This window comes from Mustela lutreola, chromosome 4, assembly GCF_030435805.1.
Source record: "Mustela lutreola isolate mMusLut2 chromosome 4, mMusLut2.pri, whole genome shotgun sequence".
NCBI lineage: Eukaryota > Metazoa > Chordata > Mammalia > Carnivora > Mustelidae > Mustela > Mustela lutreola.
Genome location: NC_081293.1, coordinates 185,594,921 through 185,620,170, shown reverse-complemented (window position 1 = coordinate 185,620,170; position 25,250 = coordinate 185,594,921). Strand labels below are relative to the sequence as shown.

Genomic DNA, 25,250 nt, shown 5'->3' with positions numbered 1-25,250 from the left:
ATTTTCAAATCCTGATCCCCAGACCAATTTCTCTCTGGGAGTGAGAAACAAGCATGGAGAGTCTGTAAAGACCCCAGGCAATCTAAGTGAACATGGTAGACTGGAAACCACTGCCTCCCCATAACTATGCTGAATGTGTGGAGAGAAACATGGTACAAAGGCAAGCGACGTTGACCCCTAAAGATGAACCGTTTAAAGTTGTAATCAAATAAAACGTGCAATCGCGTCCATCATATTTGCATACACCATATGTCAAAATTTGCATGCCATAGATCTATAAATGGTAGCCATGAGTTTCCCTAAAGATGGGTTTCTAGAAAGCAAATGGGCAGAGGTAAGGTTGGGAAGGTGGCTCAGGGCCGTGTAATGAAGGGCTATGAATGTCACAATAGGATTATGGACCTTACCCTTTGGTGACTAGGGATTCGCTGAAGGCTCAGGTGCAGTGATGTGATGTGATTAAGGGAATATTTTAGGAAGACCGGCCTGCCAATAAATAGTAGGATGGATCAAAGAGAGAGAAAATAGAGGCAGGGAGACCAACTGAGAGGCAACCAGGGTAGTCCAGGTCTGAGGAGCCAAGAGACCCAGGAAAGAAAATAACTATCACCATCAGAGACCACCAAGTTCTTGAAGGAATAAGGAGAGGTGGCCGGAAGAGGAGACCTCAAGCCAGGTTGGGGAGAGACCAGGAAGTTGGGAAGAGAAAGAGTTTGAAACTAAGAGAAAGCAGTTCTGACATGTTCCATTTGTGGTTACTGCAAAATATCTAGGGAAAAGGTCTAATGGGCAGTCAAAAATCTGAGCCCAGGGCTCAGTAGAAAAGACAAGATCTTTCTTGTTCGCAAAGAATCAGATCTTTCCTGTTCTCAAAGTTGGGAGAGGATTTACAAACATGTCCTTAGTCACCAGGCTCGGCTTAATCATCTTTTTTTTTACTGCCAGGACCTGGCAAAGATCATGGTACATAATAGATATTCAATAAATGTTTGTCTTTCTGCCTGGTTTGTCTGATGTGTCTGAGGAGGAAACAATAGGACACTCTGAAAATAATTTTTCCCAAATTCAATGTTTGAAACAAAATCTGCCCTGTCAGCCTTCAGGGGCTTGAAGAACAACAGAAATGGGTGAACAAGCAGAAGAATGCTCTACCTCAAATTTCCGGTGGGGGCCACACAAGACCACAGGTGACATGGGTGCTGTGAGTGGAGGTTGCTGGCTGCTGCCCAGACATCCTAGCAGGGAAGCCAAGGGAACGAGGAACAAGTGGGGTCCAATAATCCACACTACCCAGAACTTAACCCCTAAAGGAGCTGGTGACGGACTAACTATAGATAGAAGGATTAGAATAAACTCTGGATAGAAGATTTATAATTGTAAATAAAACTCCAAATGTGCCCAACTTGGAAAAAACACTGATATAGAGAAAAAGCTGAGTAGTTACCATCTCTAGGACAAATGTCTCCCAATCTGTCAATACCATTAGTTGTCCAGAAATGGAATAAACATCACATCACACTACAGTACTACTATTATTCAAATATGTAGGGACATTGTTATAATTGATAAGACATACAAATTTTATGCTAAAAGTTGTCCACATGCTAAAATATTTAGGAATTAATAGTTTATGGATTTTTACATCATCCACTTCATTACTTTTTCTAAAATTTAAAATTTAATTATGAATAATTTCAAAAGTGCTATAAAATCCTTTTTTAAAATGCCATCAGGACTACATATATATTTCATTATATTCACATATATTAGTTTATTAAATTATATTATTAGTTATATAATATTAATTTTTCTGCTATTAATTTATTAAATTTAAATATGAATTAAATATAAGTAGTCATATTTATTTAAAAATCACTTTATGTCTTCTCTAAAGGGTAAGATTTTTTTAAAGATTATTTATTTTAGAAGAAGAGAGAGAAGGGATGCCTTGTTGGTTCAGTCAGTTAAGCATCTGCCTTTGGCTCAGGTCATGATCCCAGGGTACTGGGATCAAGCCCTGAGTTGGGATCCCTGCTCAGTGGGGAGACTTCTTCTCCCTCTGCCTGCCACTCCCCTTGCTTGTGCTCTCTCTCTCTCTCTGACAAATTAAATAAGTAATTAAATAAGAGAGAGAGAGTGAGCATGCAGGAGGGAGGGCAAAGGAGAGAAGAAGAATCTTAACCAAACTCCCTGCTGAGCCTGTGGGGCTCAATCTCAGGACCCTGAAATCTTGACCTGAGCTGAAATCAAGAGTCAGATGCCTGACTACCTAGAAGGTAAGATTTTTTTACATCCTCTTTTTCCCTCTGTTCCTGGAAATTATCTCTTTCCCAGAGATTGACATATGACATTTTTATGTTTATATTTAATATTTTTACATATATGTGTATTCAAAACCACCACGTGTTGTTTTCTGTGGGGTTTCTAATGCTTAAATCAATGACATGAAAATGTATGGCTCTAACTTGGTTGTTGGATTCAATATCATATTTTAGAGATTTATTCATTCATTTTAACTGCTATATAGTACTCCGTAGTTCGAATAACTAGTTTATTGGCCCATTCCTTTCTTCAGGGTTAGACTGTTTTCTTCTAACTTTCTTTCTTTTACAAACACTGTCACAATGAAGTTCCTTGCACATGTCTCTTTGCATGCATATGGGAAAATTTTTCTAGGCTGAATCGCTAGATGGGACCTTATGCATTAAAATGTTATAGAATGTTAAAATTAGAAGCTTTGCCCAAGATCCTGAAGTGATAGGTATTTGTTATCAAAGGGAGATGCCAGACCAAGACAAACTCATGGCACTATCTAAAAAGTGGTTTCACTATCCTTTTGCCCTCCAACCTCAATGAACGAAGATAACAATGGGATAAAAATGGGTCCAATTGTTGCAGATGGAAAGAATTTGTGATGAGGATTTCCTGTAGGTCCTATCCTGGCCTGTGAACACCCACCACGGAAGGAGTAGTTATAGTACCACTTGCTTCTCACCTCAATTCATTGAGGGGAATTGAAGGGCTTAATTGGTGACTCCTGTGGTATACTGGGTGGCGTGGACTGGGTCCATCTCCTATGCAAATCTTAGAAAGGGCTAAAATGAGCTTGTTGCTAATGGGTAAGTCAAAAGACAGGAGGCTGAATCAGCCTGTTCTAACCACAGCCCCTGCTGAATGCCAGCTGTCAGAGAGATTAATGAGGGCCCAATACACTTTTATTCCTTGAGGTGGTCAGAAAGCAACCTGGTGTTGGTCCCATTACAAAACATTGTCTTCTATCTGGGAAGGGACACCAATTTATCACTGGAATGGATACATACTTTTCACAGGTGTTTGCCCCTCTTGACCACAATATCTCAGTGAGCATGAGTATCTGAGGGTTACAGACCTCTTCTCTGTCAATATGGTACCCCACCGAAACTCACCTCCGAATAAGGAACTCATTTATAGCAATGGTGCTGTGTTAGTGGGCTTGTGGCCACAGGATTCCTTGGTCTTACTATGGAACCATCAACCAAAGCGGCCAATCTGATTGAACGGGGCAGCTTGTCAAAGCTTGGCTGATCTGCCAAACGGAGTTCAGCACATGTGAAGTTAGGGAACTCATCTCAAGAATGCAGCATATGCATTGAATCAAGTTACAGTCTGGTTTTCAATGGCTAGAACTTAGCCAACAGCCAACATATTTTAGTCTCTGATGACAAGAAAAACAGTCCACTCCAGTAAGCAAGGAGTGGAATCAAAAGCAGCCCCTTCCATGATCATACTCAATGTCCTACTTGTGGAACTTAGCCCCCAAATCTGGAATCTGAAAGGTCAGAGGTACTGGCTCTTTGCAGGGGAGGGAGACATCAGTAAGAACTCCACAAAACTGAAGGTTGCAGTCACCACTTGGTCAGGGAGCTCCTTAACGGCCAGCAGGTGAAGGAGTAACTCTCAGCGTGCGGCTGATTGATACTGATATTCTTGGAGACCTTAGGTTTCAAATCCAACCTGGAAGCAGGCAGGAGCATGACGGATCCCTGCAGATTCCCCGGGGCATCTCCAGTGAGCACCAGCTAGTGTTGACTGTCAATGAGCAAGGGCAGTAAATGTGTCTCAGGGTGAGCTCCCTGACAAGGATCTGAGCACAAGCAGCTTATTTGAGGGCAAACCCAGAACACATGAGTAGAAAGACAGGAAGAAGGTAAAGCCAGTATTATCAGCCAGTTTGCCATGGTGGGTATCTGGAGCGCACTCTGCTGTGGCCCACGCAGAGTCAGCGTGGAACACAGAAGCCGAAGGATGAGGAGCTGGAGTGTCCCTCAGCATCTCCACACGGTCGGTGGCTGAGAAATGCTCCCCTAGGATTCACTTGCAAACACTTCTGGTCTTTCCTTGGGTCTTCTCAGAGAATTCGCGGATGTTTCCAGCAAGCAGCCTTCAGTCTGTAGAGGTGAATTCTGAGGACACAAAAGCAGGGCCCAAAACCATCTGCTCAGGCCACAACCCAGCAAAGGCAGAATGTGAAAGCTTTAGGAGAAGGTCCGGGCTGCCACACCAGGAAGCAACACAAACCAGCTAAATTGCTGACCACGCAGGAGGTGATCCCAGGACAGGTGGCTGTAGGAGGAAACTGAGGCCCAGAAAGTGGGGCATCGGGATCCGCTGTAGCAGCGGGACCAGCAGACACGCATCACTGACCTCGTGCCTTACGAGTTTCAAGACACCACAACTTGTCACACTTTGAGGAGGACTTGTTCCTCCCTGAGAAGAAACTAGAATAGCATATTCTCATAAAAATAAAAATGGAGACTCTAGGTTGTAGTAATGGAGCTAAAAAAGGAAGAGCAGGTTTAGAATCGAGTGGCTACAAGGAGGAGACTGTGGTGTCGCCAGGACTTCTCAGACTCCCTTGCCTGCCTCCTGGACCATGTTGTCTGTTCTGGGGGTTGACAAGAACTTTTGTCCTATATATGCTCCGACCTCCCCTTCATCTCTGTCATGGGGCCCAAGCTGTGAGCCACACTGACGTAGTCTGGCTTCTCCCTCCACTGCCAGATGCAAAAGAAACACCCCAATATGGAGCATGGATCTGTTGTCCCAAACACCTGCAGGGGGTTGGAGGCCTCGTCCTGGAAGAGGGAATGTGGTAGAGTTGAGCAGGAGATGGGAGGAGTCAGGTCGTCCATGTTCCTCCTCTCCTCCCGTTAACGGCTCTGAGGAAGCCCCAGCCTGATCTCCAGCTGAGGTTCTGCAGCCCAGCTGGTGGCCCCAAGCAAAGGTGGGTGTAAGTGAGTGCTCCCCACTCCCTTCCAGTCTCCCCGTCTCCCCTTGTCTCTTGTTTCCTCTCCCTCCTTCTAGTTGCCCTGGCTTTACCCTTCCCCAATAAAACCTTACCACTTTAAGTCCTGGCTCCTGACCTGTATTTTAGAAAACCTGGCTTCACCAGGATCACTTCTAAACTCAGCAGTCCCCTGGACATTTTCCGGACCACCCTGGGGCTGTGGATTGCAGCCCCACACCCGTTCAGGGTCAGCTCCTAGTTTTCTTTGAATTACTGTTCCACTTTACCCTTCACGGAGACAGAAATGGGTAAGTCTCACTCTGCAGGGAAGTTTGCTTTTACGCAGCCAGATTGGAGAGAGCCTTTCTCCTTGCTGGCACTGGGCTCTCTCTGTTTCCTTTCTGGGAGATGAAGCTGAGACTTGAAGACTCAAAGTGAGCTCCGGGAAAACCAGGGCTCCGGAGCTCGCTCACTCTTGGGGAATCATGTCTTTTTGACATTCCTGTTCTCTAAATATTTCTCTTTTTTCACCGTTTGCTTTTAAGAAGTGGTTTCCTTTTGTTTTACCTGCAGCATTTAAAGTGTCTTGACCTGGAAGGTTTTGGGGGACATCTAGTCTACAGTGTTGCCGGAAAAAAGTTTTGGGGAACATTTTTGAAAAATTTGAAACAAGCTTGCTCTTATAGAAAAGTTGTGAACACTATGTGATTTTTTTCCAGAATCATTTAAGGTAAGTTGCCAGCATGATGCCTATCCCCAAATATTTTTGTCTGTGTTTCCTGGGCGAGGGGTAAGGGAGGCATGGAGGATATTTCTTCTAAGAAACCTCATATAACCATCAAAATCAAGAAATTAACAATGATATCCTAATCCCCAGACTCTTTTCACATTTTGCCATTCATCCTGATAACGTCCTTTATAGTAAAAGTATTGCCTTCAGGAGTGCCTGGGTGGCTCAGTCGGTTAAGTGGTCTGCCATCCGCTCAGGTCATGATCCCAGGGTCTTGGGATTGATTCCCACGTTGGGACTGAGCAGGGAGCCTGTTTCTCCCTCTGCCTGCTGCTCCCCCTACTTGTGCTCTCTCTCTCTCTGCCTCTTTCTCTGTGTCAAATAAATAAATAAAATCTAAAAAAAAAAAAAAAAAGGGTCCACATCAGAGCCATTTGCTTCTTTGGGTCACTGTGTCTTTTTATACTTTATTCATCGGTAACAGTTCCTCTTTCTTGCTTTGACAACTTTGATGATTAAAGGCTAGTTATTTTGTAAAATTTTCCCCAGTTTGCATCTGTCTGATGATGATGCATCCTTGGCAGGAGTATCATAGAAGTGAGTCTGCATTTATTATTACTGCATTTCCCCAGATGGCACACAATTTTAATGTCTCCGTACTGCTGGTGTCCGCTCTTGTTCACTTGATGAGCGTGTGCCTACCAGTCCACTCCACTGTAAAGTACCTCCTTTTTTGTTATATAATTGATAAGTATTTTGTGGGGATTTTGAAATTATGTAAATTTCCCATTCACATGAAAATTGCAATGCATCCACTTGGTAACCTCTGTTCGTATACCTGCCTTGTGTGATGGACCATTACTCTTGCTATCTGATGTGACAGTTCTGCTCAATGTGATGCTTAAATTGTCCCCTCTTTGGCTCCCATCCCCTCCAAGCATAGTAGGCTAAAATATATGTATTCATGAAATACATGCATGCATCTAAATCTACATTTGTTCTTATATCTATACTGAGAATAGGAATTCACGCAGATACCTCCAGTTCCAAATCTTCATAGGCTGGCCCCTTTCTACTTTGTAATTCTCCCCACACTCTGATATTGAAATGTCTAGTTCCTAATTTTCCTTAGTATATTTATTCATTTATTCATTAACACCCATTTATGTAACTAATTTCCATCTCCACTACCATATGCACACCTTCCTCACTCCAACACCATGCCAGACTGCCACCCCCAGCCCACATGGACTCACTCTCCTGGCCTGGGCTTGACCCTGTTTGGCAGTCCTATATAAATGCCTTCCTCACACAGCTGTCTGGACACTCTCCTCATCCAACCCAATCTTCCACACCCTGCCCCAAGCCACCCATGCGTGGATGCTTGCCGCCTTCTGCTTGGGCTCTGTCATCCCACTCTGGGTCACCATGACCAGCACCTGTCCATCCAAGCATGATGTCTAGCTTCCCTACTGGCTTTAAAACTGGATTATTCAGGAAGAAAAGGGGAAGGAGACAGAGCACTAGGGATTTTTAAGATTTTATTTATTTGAGAGAGAGAGAAAGAGAGAGAACAAGCAGTGAGGAGTGGCAGAGGCAGAGGGAGAAGCAGACTCCCCACTGAGCAGGGATTCCTGGCTCAGGGTTCGATCCCAGGAACTGTGGGATCATGACCTGAGCTGAAGGCAGACTTGGCCGACTGAGCCACCCAGGTGCCCCAGCACCAGGGATTTTTAACGTGCACACTTAATGAAGTATAAAGTTAGTCCAAATACCTATCTTCACCCTAATCAACTCAAGGACTTCAGAGTTTAAATCCTGCACCTCTGCCTCCCACCCCATGGTCTTACATGTGGTTATTGTCATGGGTTTTTCCCTTCCTTTTTTGTATCTCCAAAATTCATAGTTATCTTAATTATGATTTTGTGGAGTCAATGGTTATTTATGTTGATCAATACTTTCACTCACTTATTTGTTCCCCATTACTTCTGATAGCCCACTTCATCTGGATTCAGTCCTCTTTTTTGCTCACTCTACCCTTCATGGTTTGTCCTTCAATAGTTCTTTTTTTTTTTTTTAAGATTTTTATTTATTTGACAGAGAGAGACACAGTGAGAGAGGGAACACAAGCAGGGGGAGTGGGAGAAGGAGAAGCAGGCTTCCCGCTGAGCAGGGAGCCTGATGCGGGGCTCTATCCTAGGACCCCAGGATCATGACCCAAGCTGAAGGCAGATGTTTAATGACTGAGCCACCCAGGCACCCTGTCCTTCAATAGTTTTATCACACTGTGTCAGCAATGTCTTGTAGACATGAACCTTTGCAGTCTTTGTCATACATTAATGTTTACTCTTATTCTTTGATGACAGTTTAATTGCAGGGAGCACTATAGGGCAACATACAAGTTGTCCCAGCTTGCTTTGGACTGGGGGTCTCCCAGCATAGGGACTTTCAGTGTTAGAACCAGGACCATTCTGGACAAACTGAGATGGTTGGTCCTCTACTTCTATATTTTATTATTTTCCCACAGTTGTATTAAGAAAGTGATTCTGTTGTCTGTTGATCAGTACTTCTGAGAAAACTTACATGTGATAAATTTGTTTCTTTGAGGGTAACTTGCTTCTATCTAACTTCTCTCTGGCTTCTTCTAGGATTTTCTCATGCCTTTGAAACTATCAGAATGTTGCTATAGAGATTTGTTTCTTATTCATCCTGTTCAGGATTATCAAATATGAATATTAGTATCTTATTATAAATTATGGAGATAGATATCTTTCACCAACTCTAAAACATGTTCAGCCATAATCTCTTCAAATATTTACTCCTCCGATTTCTAGTTATTCTTTTGGAAATCCTGCTGGATATACTCTTTATCTTCTCATTATATACAATGTGCTACTTAACCTCTCTTGCAGACTTTCTGGCTCTGCATTCCCAGTACTGCATCCCAAATAACTTCCTCAGTTCTGCCTTCCAGGTAAAAAGTCACCATTTCAGTAGTATTTAAACTGATGTTTTACCCATTCACTGAGTTTAACTTCATGGGCTAGATTTTTACTTCCAGAAGCTCCATTTGGTTCCTTTCCACATATTTTTATTTTTATTTTTATTTTTATTTTTATTTTTATTTTTTTCAGTGTAATGTGACTTACTTATGTAGATCTTTAAAGTCTCTTGAATCTTTACAAACACTTACTTTATATTCTCATTCACATTACGTCCGTCATTGAGTTCAAGGACTCTCCCCTCCCTGTGTATTGTGTTTGCTTTTTCTTTCTCTCTCTCTCTCTTTCTTAGTTATTTTGATTGATGATTTTGAACATGAGAGAAAAGAGTGATGTGCTCTTCCTTTTTTTTTTTTAAGATTTTATTTATTTATTTATTTGACAGACAGAGATCACAAGTAGGCAGAGAGGTGGGGGGAAGCAGGCTCCCCACTGAGCAGAGAGCCCAATGTGGGGCTCGATCCCAGGACCCTGAGATCATGACCTGAGCTGAAGACAGATGCTTAACCCACTGAGCCACCCAGGCACCCCAAGAGTGATGTACTCTTTCTATGAGAAACCTGTGGGCCTATTTAAGGAAGTATATTTTCAAAGTAGTTCTGCCAGGTACTCCCGGTTATTAATACCCAATCACGAACTTTATTTTTTCAATTTAGAGATTTGAGGGACACCTACCTAGTTCTTAAGAACCCAAACTTGTGAGAAACAAGCCTGAGTTACAGATTCTTCTGAGGAGAATTTTTCTTTTAATCTAGAGTTCAGGTCAAAAGCAAGAATTTCCTCTTTGTCTCCTTATAGTGGTGGATTGTTTTCTAACACCTCTTGTAGTGAGGGTGGCTCTTTGAGGGTTTTTACTTTATGCATGGGTCTCATTTACAACACATCATTTCACTCAGGCTTCAGGTTACCAAGACAGAAACTCTCAGTCCGACCTCTACCCATATCAAGGGTGGATACATGAGTGTTCCCAACATTCTGGCTTTAGTTCTTTCTTCATTTCTGGTAACTAATAGTCTTTCTTGTGATCAGAACTATGTATTCAAAATTATTTGAGCTAGTATTTCTGAGTCTTTGTAATGGGAGGTTTCAGACATTGCCTCAATCCTCCTCTTGCCAAAGTTGTAATTTCACATTATAGCAGGCCCCTTTCATGGACCACTTAGAAACACCTCAGCTACACCTGCCTCTTCTGGTATCTGCAGTTCTCACAAGCTCTGCTTGGGATCTGACCAACTTCATCACATGTGACTTGGCAGATTTTCTAACAGCCCACGCATTTCCCCCTAAACAAGGAAAAGAGATCAGGCGGTTCCTCTACAAGAATGCCAAGGGCATTAATAACAATCTCTAGAGTTTTCTGTACATTTTGATATTCTTTCATGCACATCCTATGCAGTGTCCATAACAGCATGGACTCCCATTCTCTGGCTCTTGCCTCTGCCCTCCTGCCCAAACGAGAGCTCTCAGCACCCACGCTAATTCACACATCATCACCACACAGCTTGACACTACCCCACTTTCCTATTTGGACCCCAGACTTTCTCATTGTTTCTAGTGTTAGTCTGCACCCCAGGTTCTAACTTGACCTTCTTCTAAGTAATACTTATTCATTCTACCTGTAGATCTTGCAAAGATAGGTGTTTCCTACCTTTGAAGAAAACTTGGCAAAAGCCAGGGCCATTTGCACAAGTTGCAGAATGAATGGGAATTTTTTTTTAATTTATTCTTGACTAAAATAAATTTAGAATTCTAAATTAGAGTCCCCAAAACCACACCAAGTAAACTAGGAAAGAATTTTATTCAGTCTTACAGTCTATCCAATGCTGGCCTTCCGTAGAAGCTATAGTGACCAGAAACTCCATCAGTCAACTATCACGTATGCACATACACACACACACACACACACACACACACACACTGCCCAAGAACTATTGTCTGGCCCTTTTCTTTCACTTTTATTGAGAAACTGCAAATCATGTCTCCCAGCACAGCAGTAAGTAGAATGGAATGTCTGACTATAGCATATTTTGTCCTGGTTGTGTGGACACCTTTAGAAACACTCCATAGATAAAAATAGAATATCTCAGAGCCATGCATACAAAGAGTATAAGCTCTCATATATAAACAATTGCATGCATACAAAAGATTTAAATACTGTTTCTTACGTTCCATTGGAAAAAAAAAAAAAAAAAGATCTGGAAGAACAGAATATCCCCGTCAATTCCTACCAGATCATTAGAATTGGCACTGAGGATTCTGACCATGCAAACCACTCCAAGTCTAAATCACACAGAGTCATTTTTACTCAAAAGAATACTGGGGACACTTCATCAACCCTAACTTCTGACAAAACTGAGTCAGGACAAATCTTACCAATGTTGGAGATAAGCAATCTCTAAGCAAATAAATAAAACAGATTGGGCTAGGGGCACCTGGGTGGCTGAGTGGATTAAAGCCTCTGCCTTCAGCTGAGGTCATGGTCTTAGGGCCTTGGGATCAGGCCCCACATCGGGCTCTCTGCTCAGTGGGGAGCCTGCTTCCCCTTCATTCTCTGCCTGCCTCTCTGCCTACTTGTGATCTCTGTCTGTCAAAATAAATAAATAAAATTTAAAAAAAAAAACAGATGGGCTAATAAAATATTTTGTTACAAGGGAAAAGAAATATTGTAAGGGAAAGAATACACATTGAAAATTATTTTCTGTAGAAACATTCTATATATATAAAATATATGTATTTTATATGTAGTAGTAAAATATACATAACAAAATATATCATTTTAATCATTTTTTTTATTTTTAAGTGTGTAGTTCAGTGGCATTAAGTATATTCATATGGTTATATAGCACAGAATGTATTTTTTAAAATTCCTTTATCGTACCCCCCCAAAAATACAGAGATAGCTTCTGAGGGGGGATGAAAGTACAGGTTTAAAACTCTCTGTTTTAGAGACAGAGAGTGCATGGCTCTGCATGTGTGCAAGCCAGGGGGCAGGGAGAGACATAGAAAGAGGGAGAGAGAAACACTTTAGCAGACTCCATGCCTAGCTTGGAGTCAAATTTGGGGTGGGGGGGGTTGGCTCTCACCCCTGAGATCATGACCTGAGCCAAAACCAAGAGTCAGATCTCAACTGACTGAGCCCCCCCGGCTGCACCCCTAAAACATTTTAGTGAAACTGCACTAAACTTCACAGGAAGTTACCTCCTCCTTCACAGGAGGAGGTAAAAAGCAATACTGATAAAGAAGAAAATCTATTCAGTGATGTGGAGAATAATCTTGAGAAAGCCGCCAGAATAAAAAATAAAGAGGTAAGAAATACCAACAATGAGAAAGTTGGTAACAAAATAAAAGAAAGAAGTTTATGGGTCTAAGACAATCATGGCAGCCCAACCTCCCCCATCATAGTGATTGGTTCAAAATACCCATGTAACCTGTGATTATCCAATCAGAGTGAAACATGAAACTTTTATTTAAAAATATGAGAATAGATGCCATCTCTCCTAGATGTGAGTAAGGAAGACTGTTGCCCCAGAAACAACTGGCCACCATCTCACTTAAATGTGGGAAGGTATGGGAGAATGAAGCTTATAAAGGATTAGAAAAGTGGAGAGCCAAGAGAATTGACAGCCTGATAGTGACATGAATACAGGGTATTATGTTGCTTATACACTTCCCTATCTTTGAATTGTTATGTTTTTAATCTAACAAATCTTGTTTATTGTTTAGGAAAATCTGAGATTTGAGTTTTCTTTTTTTAAATTCAAAAATCTTTCAGTGAACACGCTCAATAAAATCCCTCCCTTAGTAGAATTCCCTCAAACCAGAATGCTCAATGTGAAAATTATAAAATTAAGAGTATCTCTAAGACAATTTTAAAAGACCTGTACTTAGGTCTCACCTAGTGAGAGTCTTAAATGTCAATGGAAAGAAAAAATACTAGAAGCTTTCAGGCAGAAAAATACAATTAAATACCAGGCTGACCTTAGACTTGGTGGAAATACTAAATACTGGTAGGTAATTAAACAGTGCTTAATATAATTTTGAGGAAATCCTTGTTTTGACTCAAGAATTAAAAATGTAGAAAAAAACTTGTTCGGGTATGAAAACAATAAAAAGACCTCCCTCGTTATACAAAGATTATGAAAATATAGCAGTAGCCTTCCTTAAAAACAACAACAACAAAACAATCTTGCACCAAAACACTATATACAAAAACACTATATATGTGAGGGGCACCTGGGTGGCTCAGTGGGTTAAAGCCTCTGTCTTTGGCTCAGGTCATGATCCCAGAGTCCTGGGATCCAGCCCCACACTGGGCTCCCTGCAGGGGGTGGGGAAACCTGCTTCTCCTTCTCCCAGTCCCTCTCCTTGTGATCTCTCTCTCTCTCTGTGTTTCTCTCTCTCAAATAAATAAAATCTTTTAAATTAACCAATCAATCAATTATTAATTAAAGAAACGGCAATGGTAAACGTTTGATGTTGGATAGGACTTTTCCTGTCATGTCAGAATTTTGTTTAGAGCCCCACAGCTGAGTATATTGGAGGCCATGGATTGCCAAATTCTGAAGAGAGGACTAAGTGATTCTCATACACCATCCAGGGTTTAAAGGGGCCCCCAATGCCACATTCCAACCTGCTTAGGTAAGTAAAAATGAACAATTCAAAGAACTTCTGTTGAATGAGAAGAGATGTTAAGATAGGTCTTATTGGGCAAATGGGCTGAGATTTTTTCCCCACAACCCGGGGGGGCGGGCAGTGATTAAGGGGGTGGGGACAAAACATACACCCACCCCCAACCGCTCCCCCTCGCCCCCCCACCGTCCCCCCTGCCACCAACTCCATAAAAGCAATTTAGAGGGTTTAGGGTACCTTTCAGAAGAAGACATCTGCATCTCTGTCTCCTGTAGTGACCTGCAGAGTCTTGCAAACCCATCCTGGTGTTGGCCTCAGAGCAGAGGGGCATGTGGTAAGAAAATTCTTTGATGGGCGCCTGGGTGGCTCAGTTGGTTAAGCCTCTGCCTTGGGCTCAGGTCGTGATCCCAGGGTCCTGGAATCGAGTCCTACATGGGCTCTCTGCTCAGCGGGGAACCTGCTTCTCCGTCTCTCTCTGAGTGCCTCTCTGCCTACTTGTGATCTCTCTCTCTGTCAAATAAATAAATAAAATCTTAAAAAAAAAAAAAAGAAAAGAAAAGAAAAAGAAAGTTCTTTGAAGCTTGATGTGTCTCCCTGGGAGTTTGAGGACTTACATAAACATAGAGATAGTGTCCTGTGCTCCTCCGGAGAGGTTTGAAAGCTGGAGCCTGGTCAGGGTAGCATGGAATGAGAAAGAGAGGCAGCAGTGGGGTGGGACGAGATGGGAGTTTCATGTGCCTGAAGAGGATGCAGGGAAGGTGGACGGGTTGGAGCATTCTCGAAGATGCCCGGCCAAAGAGGGTGCCTGGCTGGGCTGGGGAAACTCAGCAGCAAGAAGCATGCGCTGGGGTAAGAGCTGCGGGAAGTTCCCCCAACACTAGAAAAATGCTTCAGCACGTGGTGTCTGGAGACCTCATATTTAGTGATTGTATATTAATATTTCAGTGCAGGTATTTCTAAATGTATGCCTATATTTACCATTAAAAATGATATCTACAAAAAGCTTTTAATTTCCTGGGCAACTACTTACTATATATTGTTAAACAACAACAACAAAGTATAAAATCATATCAATAATGTAAACTCAATACATTTTTAAAAATGAAAATACAAGGATCAAAGATAAATATGTCTAAATATTATGTAAAATAGCTGTCTCTTACTGCAGGAGTTGAAGGTAATTTTTCTGCTTTCTGCTTTTGAGCATTAAAAATGTAAGAACATGTAGTATTATTTAAAAAGAGAAATATGCTACAAGCCTTCATAATCTGGGGTTGTTGATGGATGGGCTTCAACTTATCCATGACTCCTCTAAGACTGCTCGTCACTTTTTCTGTAACTAAGTTTGTCTGGAGAGAAAATGAGAGTTTTCAAAGGATTTCATCATCCCAGAATTACTAAATCCATGGACTGAAAATTTTTAGAAAGTGGCTTAAAGGAGTCCGAATAACTTAGCTATCATGTTCCATATTTGCCCCATGCCTTTATATTAAAAAGTTTTATATTTTAAGTATAATTATTCAAAAAACTAAAGCAGTAAAATTTTACTTGTTTGACATTCAAATGCAAAAACTCCTAAGATATTCATGAATATCTTTCTCATTTAAATTATAACTGCTACCGAAACAGCTATTCCATAAATATTTATTGAGCAACTGTAGAAGCAAGGTACCAGGAAGCATGAAAACCTTTTTCAGCTAAGAACTCCAGGTCCAAGGTACAGGGAAATGAGGAAGAGGTACTACACCTTCGTAGGATGATTTGTTTATTTATGCATGTGTAGATGTATGGGTGCGTGCCTGTAAGCATTTGAGAATTTTTTTTTTAATTTTTTATTTTTTATAAACATATATTTTTTTATAAACATATATTTTTATCCCCAGGTCTGAGAATTTATTTTTATTCATGTTTTACCTTGCTCAAAAATATTTAGGGGCACCTGTGTGGCTCAGTCGGGGGAGTGGCAGACTCTTGATTTGGGCTCAGGTCGTGATCTCAGGGCCCTGGGATCTGTCCACATCTGACTCTGTGCTCAGTGGGGAATCTGCTGGAAGATTCTCTCTCCTTCTGCCTCTGCCCTTCCCCTTGCTCTCATGCACTTATTCTCTCTGTACAATAAATAAATAAATCTTACAAAATTTTTAAGGAAATGTAGCAAAATAAATATAACAAAATAAAATTTAAAATAAGTAAGTGAATCAGTTGGAACAAAGACTAAAATGAGGTAGAAAAAGTAAGACAAAGGCAAGAATAAGATCAGTGCTCTTAGTTCATACCAAAGTTTTAAGTTTCCTTGTAGCCTAAACAAAGAGGGAAACATGATCTGTTCCATGATTCTTGCTGCCCAAAAGATAAAAAGAAACCAATTACCCAGGAAAAACCCAACGACTGCTAGTTCTAACACCAAAGGGAAAGTTCCCCCATGGGTCCTCATAAAGAGGACACTGTGCAGGATAATGAACATCATCTTCATGGGATTAAATAATGAACAGCTGATTTCTATCCTGATAGAAAATGTGCAGCAAAATATCTGGGTCATCCTAGGCATCCCTGGAGAAGTCCCAATGGCCACGTGCTTAAAATGACAACTCCCTATTCCCTTTCCCAGCTCTGTTTCTTCCCACAACACTTGCCATCAACTTGTATTTTATCTTTTTGAATCTGTCTTCCCCACACTGAAATATAAATTTAATGAAGACAGAGACTTTGTCTATCTCATTTGTTTGCATTCCCAGAATTTAAAAGAAGAGCTACATATAGAAGTTGCTCAATGTATATTTATTGAAAGAATGAATTTCATGAATTATCATCATATAATAAATTATTATTATTATCGTCAACATGTTATTAGAGGGATTCACAGAACTCTTTTATATAATATCTTTAAGGTACATGAGGTAAAATTTAACTGATTTAAAACTTAAAAAGGCAACTCTATGAAAGTAACAACAATGTGGTATAAGAATGTAGATTTCAGTGGTAAAGATGTGAATTTTATGACATCTAAAAAAATCAATAAACTGTGTATTATTGGATAATCCCTTATAAATACAGATTTGATCATTACAATGAACCTGCAAATTAGGGTTGTATTTCCTGAAAGCAGTTAGAGACGAGGTATTCTATGTTTCTATATACAGCTATCTGGCTTAGTTCAGCTGGGTTAGAAATCAGAAAAAGAAGTCTAAAAAATGACACAATCCTGAACTGAAAATAAGTTTGGCACCCACGCAGGTGGGCCAAGGGATAACCCCCAGCCAGAGCCAAGATTTTTCTCAGAAAAAGATTAGGTATTCATGTGAACATAAAGACAATTTGGTGATGATGGCCTCAAATGTTTATTCTATAGTTTAGTAGCTGTTAAGTTTTTAGCCCAGGAAAAATTTCAAATAGGGTATCTAATGGCTCATCTGAAGCATCCACCATCTTTTTTTAATTATTATTAACATATAATGTATTGTTTATTTCAGGGGTACAGGTCTGTGATTCATCAGCCATACACAAATCACAGCACTCATCATAGCACATACCCTCCCCAATGTCCATCACCCAGCCTCCCCATTCTTCCCACCCCTCTCCCCTCCAGCAACCCTCAGTTTGTTTCCTGAGATTAAGAGTCTCTTATGGTTTGTCTCCCTCTCTGGTTTCATCTTGTTTAATTTTTCCCTCTCTTCCCCTATGACCCTCTGTCTTGTTTCTCAAATTCTGCATATCAGTGAGATCATATGTATATGTGTGTATTTGTGTGTGTGTGTGTGTGTGTGTGTATCCTACATCTTCTTTATCCATTCATCTGCCAATGAATATCTGGGCTCTTTCCATGGTTTGGCTATTGTGGACATTGCTGCTATAAACACTCAGGTGCATGTGCCCCTTTGGATCACTACATTTGTATCTTTAGGATAAATACCCAGTAGTGCAATTGTTGGGTCCTAGGGTAGCTCTATTTTCAACTTTTTAAGGAACTTCCATACTGTTTTCCAGAGTGGCTGCACCAGCTTGCTTTCCCACCAACTGTGTAGAAGGGTTCCCTTTTCTCTGCATCCTTGCCAACACCTGACTTGTTTCCTGACTTGTTAATTTTAGCTATTCTTACTGGTGTGAGATGGTATCTCATTGAGGTTTTGATTTGTATTTCTCTGATGCTGAGTGACGTTGAGCACTTTTTCATATGTCTGTTGGCCCCATTTGGCTGTCTTCTTTGCAGAAATGTCTGTTCATGTCTTCTGCCCATTTCTTGATTGGATTATTTGTTCTTTGGGTGTTGAGTTTGATAAATTCCTTATAGATTTTTGGGTACTAGCTCTTTATCTAATATGTCATTTGCAAATATCTTCTCCCATTCTGTTGGTTGTCTTTTGGTTTTGTTGACTGTTTTCTTTGCTGTCCAAAAGCTTTTTATCTTGAGAAGTCCCAATAGTTCATTTTTGCTCTTGCTTTCCTTGCCTTTGGCGATGTTTCTGGGAAGAAGATGCTGCAGCTGAGATCGAAGAGGTTGTTGCCTTTGTTCTCCTCAAGGATTTTGATGGATTCCTGTCTCACATTTAGGTCTTTCATCCATTTTGAATCTATTTTTGTGTGTAGTTAAAGGAAATGGTCCAGTTTCATTCTTCTGCCTGTGGCTGTCCAATTTTCCCAACACCATTTATTGAAGAGACTGTCTTTTTTCCATTGGACATTATGTCCTGCTTTATCAAAGACTGGTTGACCATAGAGTTGAGGGTTCATTTCTGGGGTTTCTTCTCTGTTCCATTGATGTATGTGTCTGTTTTTTGTGCCAGTGCCATACTGTCTTGATGATGACAGCTTTGTAATAGAGTTTGAAGTCTGGAATTGTGATGCCACCAGCTGTGGTTTTCTTTTTCAACACTCCTCTGACTATTTTGGGTCTTTTCTGGTTACATACAAATTTTAGGATTATTCTGAACCATCCACCATCTTAGTAAGATTCCCATAAAGTAACATGCACTTTTAGCATCTTACAGTTGCAGAATATACACTTAAGCAAATAAGTTTGTCTTCTGGATAGAGATATTTTCTATAAGGGACTTAAATATCCAGAGATATTTACAAATATGAGAACTTTAGTTTGATTATAATTGTTCTGTCACTATTCTTTCTGAAACTAGTATCTAACAGAGTCAGTTGTCAATTCAATTGGTACCAGTTGTTGACAATAAAACCATATAATATTATCTGGAAAAGATTGTCTTTCTCTTGGAGACTGGGGAAGGGTAGATCATTCACCTAGGTCATCTTAAATTGGTATCATTTTTCTTTTTAAGTGAAAGGAAAGAACCACAAAACTTCCCTGTTTTATTTCCATCAAATACTATTATTGGATTCACAGAAGCCCACACACTCCTACCTGACTCTCACATTGACAACCAATGGTGATGCAAAATGGGAAGAGATGTGTGCCTAGGGCAGATGGTCAGCACAGATTCTCCAGGATAACTAGAGGACTCATGTCCCCAACTGCTGGGGCTGCTGCCCACATTTGGCCCTCACCTTTCAGCCCCTTTGGGAATTACATCTGCTGAGACAACTTGAACTTGGCCCAATATGCATGCACCCTTGGAAGGCTCTCAAGAGCTTCCTATCTCTGCATATCCAAATCTAGCTTGCCCATCAGGGCCCTGTTCAAATACCATCTTCTTCCAGAGACCTTTCCAGATTCCCCCAGTAACTGTTCCTTCCTTCTCTAAATGGCCCTGTTCCCTTCCCTGACAAAGTTACCAGATATAATACAGGACACCAGTTAGATTTGAATTTAAGATCAACAACAAATACTTTTTAGTATGGGCATGATCCAAATATTGCCTGAGACACCCATGTACTAAAAAAACTGTACGTTGTCAATTTGAAATTTAAATATAACTGGGCATTTGTATTTTTATTTGCTAAATCTAACAACCATATTCCCAGGCAGCCAGAACCCGATAAGCCCAACTTCCTCACCCCAACATAGGACAACTTTGAAGGGCTATCTTAGTTTCAGAGCATCCTTTGTGGCCAAACTAGGGTTTTCATTGACAATGACAATCTGTACCCAGACTTTGTCTCTGCCCAATCTTGCTTCCTACCCCATAGTAGTCCTTCATCCCAAAGAGCACCCCAAAATAAACCTCCAGTGCATTAATCTCCCTCCTAGAGTCTGCTTACCTGGAAACCTAGCTCTGGACAGTGCCCTAAGAATGGAACAATAAAGAGGAGTGGGAGGTTGTCTGGAAAGAAAGACTCAGGTGAACTTACAAAGAATATACACACACCCTGTAGTGAAATGTGTAAGATGGACTAGGTCATATAGGTCATAAAATATACTTTGGGCAATAATTTAGAAGTAAATACCTAAAAATCCCAAACGTTTCTCACTCCCTGTGGGAGGGATGTGAAAGAGGAGGTATCATAGTAGGAGGTTATTATTGCCTTACACCAGTGCTTCCTAAGCCTTCCCACCTCTTGAGGAGCAGAGAGCCCACGTCTGTCATCTGTGGCTGCATGAAATTCTTCTGAGGTCTGCTTTGAATACTAATACAGATCACACCATTTCATAATTTATTACTTAGGCATTTAAAACAAAATGCTTTTCCCAAAATCATTCCATTCACTGACTTCCAAGAAGATGCTCCACAACGTTCCTGTAGCTTTCTATACTTCGTGGAATCAACCACTCATCCCTAAAGGAGTTCTTAACCCAGCTTGAGTAGCACAGCCCTAAAAGGATTTACTTCTTCCTCACAAGGTTGATTCTGGGGTACGTCATGTCAGCCTCTCCTGAGTCCAGGATCTCGTTCTCCCTCTTGCTTTCTCCCAGCCAAAGATTTCTGCTCCTGCGAAGTGGAAAAGTGTCCATTGGTATTCTAGCCTAATTCCAGGTATACCAGGCATACAATGCTTGAAGTTAATGTAGAAGTCTTTTGTCTAGGTTGCCCTAGCAACACCTGGTCACTACAGTCAGAATTTGCATTAAAGATAACAGGTCAGAAGCTGAAAACAGCTCACCAATCATATCATTGAATTCTATTATCAATACCTACCTTGGGTCATTTCCCCCTCAAGTTATTGTCTGCCACTTTCTCACACAGAAACTCATCTCCCATTAGTGCAAAGTCTGACATTTCATTATCTAGAAAGAACACAGTTGTAAGGAAACCTAGAGTTCTACTGTGCAATCCTAATTCGGGGAATTTTCTATGAAAACCCTAATTTTAAAAGTCCAGGTTCTACTACCACTCCTCTAACATCTCATATGTAATCACTTGTCCATCTGAAGAAAGGCCCATTAACCCCTGCTGCTCATTTACTCTTATTAAATCAAATCTCTATTGTATTGGTTTTTCTTGCCGCTGTAACAAATTGTCACATGTTTAGTGACTTAAAACAACACACATGTAATATTTTATAGTTGTGGAGTTCACAATCAGACACAGGTCTCACTGGATAAAAATCAAGATGTCAGCAGGACTCCATTCCCTTCTGGGGACTCCAACTGCTGATCCATTTCCTTGCCTTTTCTAGCTGTAGTGGATTTTCTTGGTTCATGGCTCATTTCTTCCATCTTCAAAGCTGGCAACACAGCATCTCTCTGACCCTTTTTATATTATTCCATCCCATCTTGCTCATCGGAGCCTAGGAAGATTCTCCTCTTTGAAGGATCTATGCGATTGGACCTATGGGGGGCCCACCTGCTTCCCAGAATATAAGATAATCTCCCATCCCAAGGTGATTAACTTAATCATATCTGCAAATTCTCTCAAGTAACATATTCACTTGTTCTGGGGACTGGAGGGGTGGGCAGTAGGGGTGTTGTCATTCTATGTACCACATCCACCCATAACAAATGATTCTTCCTTATCCTGGGGTAAGTCATTAAAACAGACCCAAAAATATTTGGAGAGTTTAAAAAATAAATATAAGTGTATCATATAGGAAAAATTTTAATTACGATAAGCCACACCAAACCTCTCCTTCTCTGCATGACTTTCTTCTCTGTGAAAGATGTTGGTCAGATGACCAGGATGAAATCTCTCCTTGCAGAAACCTATCTCCAAAATTCTGTGTTGGCTAATGCAATTTCTAACAATGCAACTACCAATCCTGAATCCTAACAGTTCTTCTATGAAGAGTAAATCTATGTAGAATTAACAAATCATATTATTACTAGGATTCTCCTCAAATTGAAAAACCAGAGTGTTCATCAACTATGAGATGAGGCCTATGTTGAAGTGAAAGGTAACTATCGCATCTATGGGAAAATTTTTCAAAATGTTAAGATAATACTCATTTCAAACTCTCAGCTATGGAAGTAACTTATTTCTAAATCAAAATTTCTGTCATAACCCTATCAATGCAATATTTATATTCCTCAAGATGAAGTAGTAGAGGTACATCTTCTGCAGCAGGTAGAAGTGAAAAATGCTTACCTCTGGTTATTTGTGAAGTGTTAAAATAATCTTTCACTTGGAATTTTGTGAAAGTCCTAGAAAAATAAATAGCATAATATTTATAGTATGGGGGAAATAATCACCTATCTACTTTTAACAGTATAAAAGATAATTCTGTTACAAACTCATTCCCAAACTCTGCCTTTTTCAAATTTCTCAAGAAATCTACATACAAATTCTTATTCAAGAGGCAGCTTTTGCGATGATATACAATCAAGATTTATTGGTTCTTCTTCCACAGTGAAAATCTATCATGACCATTTGATTTTCTAAACAACTCAAGAAAACAGACCTTTGTGGGCATCGGGGGAATTTTTAATACAAAGTTACGAGCATTCACTTCCTACAGATCTCAACACCCCCTCCCCCAAAACTGTCCTTGGCCCCCTACCATGACCAAAGAACTAACAGCAAGCAGTGAAAATGAGTCTCCACGGGGAGCTAATTTTAAAAAAAAATGGCCAAGAAAAGAAAAACACAGAGAAAAATGAAGAATACGAATATGTCACCCTAAAAACACCAGTGCCTAGAGCAGGGCCTGGCATGGAGTCAGCACTCCATAGATATTTACTGAATGCTGAAGTTCTTTGTTTTCTATTGAACATTTTTCACTGAGCAATGTGTCCCAAGAGATACAGTTCAGTGATGATACTATCAGTGGGAAAGGAGTTGGTGAGGTGGGTGACTAAAGTTCTAGCCCAAGCTCCACCACAGCTAAATGTCTGATCTGGGGGAAATGCCTGACACATCTGGATCTCTCATTCCTCTGCTGAAAAATGAGGCAAATAGACTATGATCTGCAAGATCCCTTCAAATGCAAAATCTAGATTCCTTGGACACAAGAAGGTATTCAGTTGTTTCAACGCTGTGCCCCAGGCTTAGCTAGCACTCAGCTTCATCTTCTCTTCTTCTCTCACACTCTTTGTAGTTGTGATCTCTGGCCTTGTCCTACTGTTAGTTCCAGTCCTACCATAGTTCCTCTGACCCCAAGGTCAACCAGTGGCAGCCACCATCATCTATAAGAATAGTGACTGGCCTGTGCAGGGACCCCCTAGGAAACTACTCTCCCTTTATCTCATATCCTCAAGGGTTTTTTTTCTTTTATGTATATATTGGATCCATAATTTTTCTTTTATTTGGAAATGATCCTACTAGGATATATTATTAGCTTACTTTTGGGCATGGTAATAATGAAGTTAAGAGTATCAGGTAGATGTAACATTTCTGTTCCTTGAACGAACACTAAACTCTAATCATACCTACCTATCTCATTGACACTGGGTTATAAATCATCACAGTTTCAAGAGAAATAATTCAGGCATAACCCAAAGTCCATCCTGTGAAAGTTTTTCCAAGAGCATTCCAATTCTCCGTTGCTGATGGTGAAGTGTATTGGCTGCACAGAAAAGGAAGTACATTTCTCTCATCTCTTCTCTTTCACTCAACCCTGGCATCAAAACAGCAGATTCCTCATAAACAGACTGGAAAAAAAATTAAAGAAAAGAAAATATTTATATAAACCAGTTCCTGAATAACATTCAGCTCTTGATAATAGAAAACCTCCCAAATGCTTTATCCCAAGACTCCCTAAGGCTCCTAAAACACAAATACACACAAATCATGTTCAGGAATCCTTACTTAAAGTTGATTAACCCAGTCCTTCAGTTCTGCCCTGTCCCTGAGATATGATCAGGCGAACTCATTAGTAAAATACCTTTGTAAATGATGCTTTTAACACAAACCAGACGAGCAGATGTAGGACAGCAGTCAAGCCCACCATTCTGCCTCATTTTTACTGATCAGCCAGTAACTATGACAAACACTCAGTGAATTATATGGTTTCCTTAGGGAGAAAGACAAGCTCTTATTCTACAAATAAGACTTTTTAAAAAAATTCTAGAAGAAAAGACCTTGGCTTATTAATTTTGAAATCTGATGAAATGTTCAATTAGTGGCAAAGCACAACTTCTAAGTCTAATTTATGAACACAAAATCTAACAATGCAAATTTAAGGAGACCTAGGTCAATAAGGTTGACTCTCCACTAAATTGATAATCAGTGAGTTTTTCCAGAACTAAAAACAACTGAAACCAAGGTGTTTTCAAGAAAATATCACGGTAGATCTTAAATAATAATTATTTTGCCAACCTAAAATCTCTTGTGTTCTACCATCAGCCTGAGCAGGAAACTCATCTACCTCTTTTTTTTTTTTTTAATTTTTTATTTTTTATAAACATATATTTTTATCCCCAGGGGTACAGGTCTGTGAATCACCAGGTTTACACACTTCACAGCACTCACCAAAGCACATACCCTCCCCAATGTCCATAATCCCACCCCCTTCTCCCAAACCCCCTCCCCCCAGCATCTACCTCTTTTTTACACAGAACTTTGCACAGGGTCATAAAGCCAAAGCCTTTCCATAAATTAAGGTACCAAGTCCTGTTTGATGCATCGATTCTCCAAGAAGACTAAGGAATTTAAATCAGTGAGCCACATAAACAGGGACTTTTTTTTCCCATAGTAAAACAAAAGCAGGATTTTAAAATCAACTGGTTTTGATTTTACAGAATAGTATCTTTCAGATCATAATTATATTTTCAGAGAAATAATTAATGGAGAAGAAAATCAATTCCATCTCATTAGATAATGAAGGGCATTTTACATCAAGCAACAATACATTAAACCTTGCATAATTAGTCAAAACAATCATGATAACTTCAACCAATTTACAGAATAAACCAATGTAAGGGGAGAGTCCCTGAAGTAATGTAATACTGAACTGATATTTAGAATCCTCTTAAACAGAGCATATATCAGCACAGACATCTGGTATTTTCCTGTAGCCAATCTCAGCTTACATTTGAGTTTATTACAATAGAACAGAAAATTAAAGTTCTTAGTATCCTGAACAGAGCACTGGGCCAAATATAAAGTGACCTCCCGTTTATGGCAGTCAGAAGTGCAAATGAAATTCATCAGGTTGCTTTACTTCTTCCCAAAACCAATCAGAAATAAGTAACAATAGAAATGGGATTTGATGAAGGTAATTCTAAATGTTGAAAGACAGGTCAGGTCAAATGGGGGAAGGAGTTGGAGAGGGAAGGTTGGGGTGGTCAGAAGGCATCACAGGAACAATGGATGCCTTCCTTATATCATGAAGTAGCTATAAAGTA

The 25,250-nt window shown here is 40.3% G+C and overlaps 1 long non-coding RNA gene across 1 annotated transcript in view; it reads right to left on the bottom strand.

The window, feature by feature from the left end:
* The window catches only part of LOC131829810 (uncharacterized), a 30,102-nt gene extending 15,931 nt beyond the window's left edge, over nucleotides 1-14,171 (bottom strand). Inside the window, exons 1-2 of the long non-coding RNA XR_009353007.1 lie at nucleotides 13,865-14,171; nucleotides 3,426-4,442 (exon numbers count right to left, since the gene is read on the bottom strand). This is a non-coding gene — a long non-coding RNA (uncharacterized LOC131829810). The remainder of the gene's footprint in view (nucleotides 1-3,425; nucleotides 4,443-13,864) is intronic.
* Between the last annotated feature and the right edge of the window lie 11,079 nt (nucleotides 14,172-25,250).